Source organism: Asparagus officinalis, chromosome 8, assembly GCF_001876935.1.
Source record: "Asparagus officinalis chromosome 8, Aspof.V1, whole genome shotgun sequence".
NCBI classification, from domain to species: Eukaryota; Viridiplantae; Streptophyta; class Magnoliopsida; order Asparagales; family Asparagaceae; genus Asparagus; species Asparagus officinalis.
The window spans coordinates 60,308,533-60,309,007 of NC_033801.1; positions in this window are offsets into that span (position 1 = coordinate 60,308,533).

Here is a 475-nt window from a genome sequence, read left to right on the forward strand (position 1 = left end):
AGCGCGCATAAATTTTTAGGTAAAATTTCGGCAAACCCCTCATACTTTGGGCCAGTTATTTAAGAAACCCTCGCCAGCGCTTTGTTGGTTTTCACTGAACATCAAAAAACTTTTACCACATAATTACACTCTGTTAGTAATTTTTTTTTGCTCACATTTGGCAATTTACAAAATAAACTCTTCCTCTCCCTACTTTTCCATAACCTCAAACCTGAACTCAAATTCTTTTCTAATAAAACTAATTTTAAAAAAAAGGATGGAAAATGTTATTTATTTATTTATTTTTCAGAGGTGCATTTTTGTCATTTTAGGGGTTACACGCAAAAGGTTATCTTACGTTTAGTGAAAAAACCAATGTATTAATGGTTTTGAGGAAAACGCCTCAGACTATTGGTGAAATTAATTTACCGTAAGTTTTAGGTATAATCGTTTATTATTGATATAATTTTTCGATTTTTCTATAGAGTGTCCATGG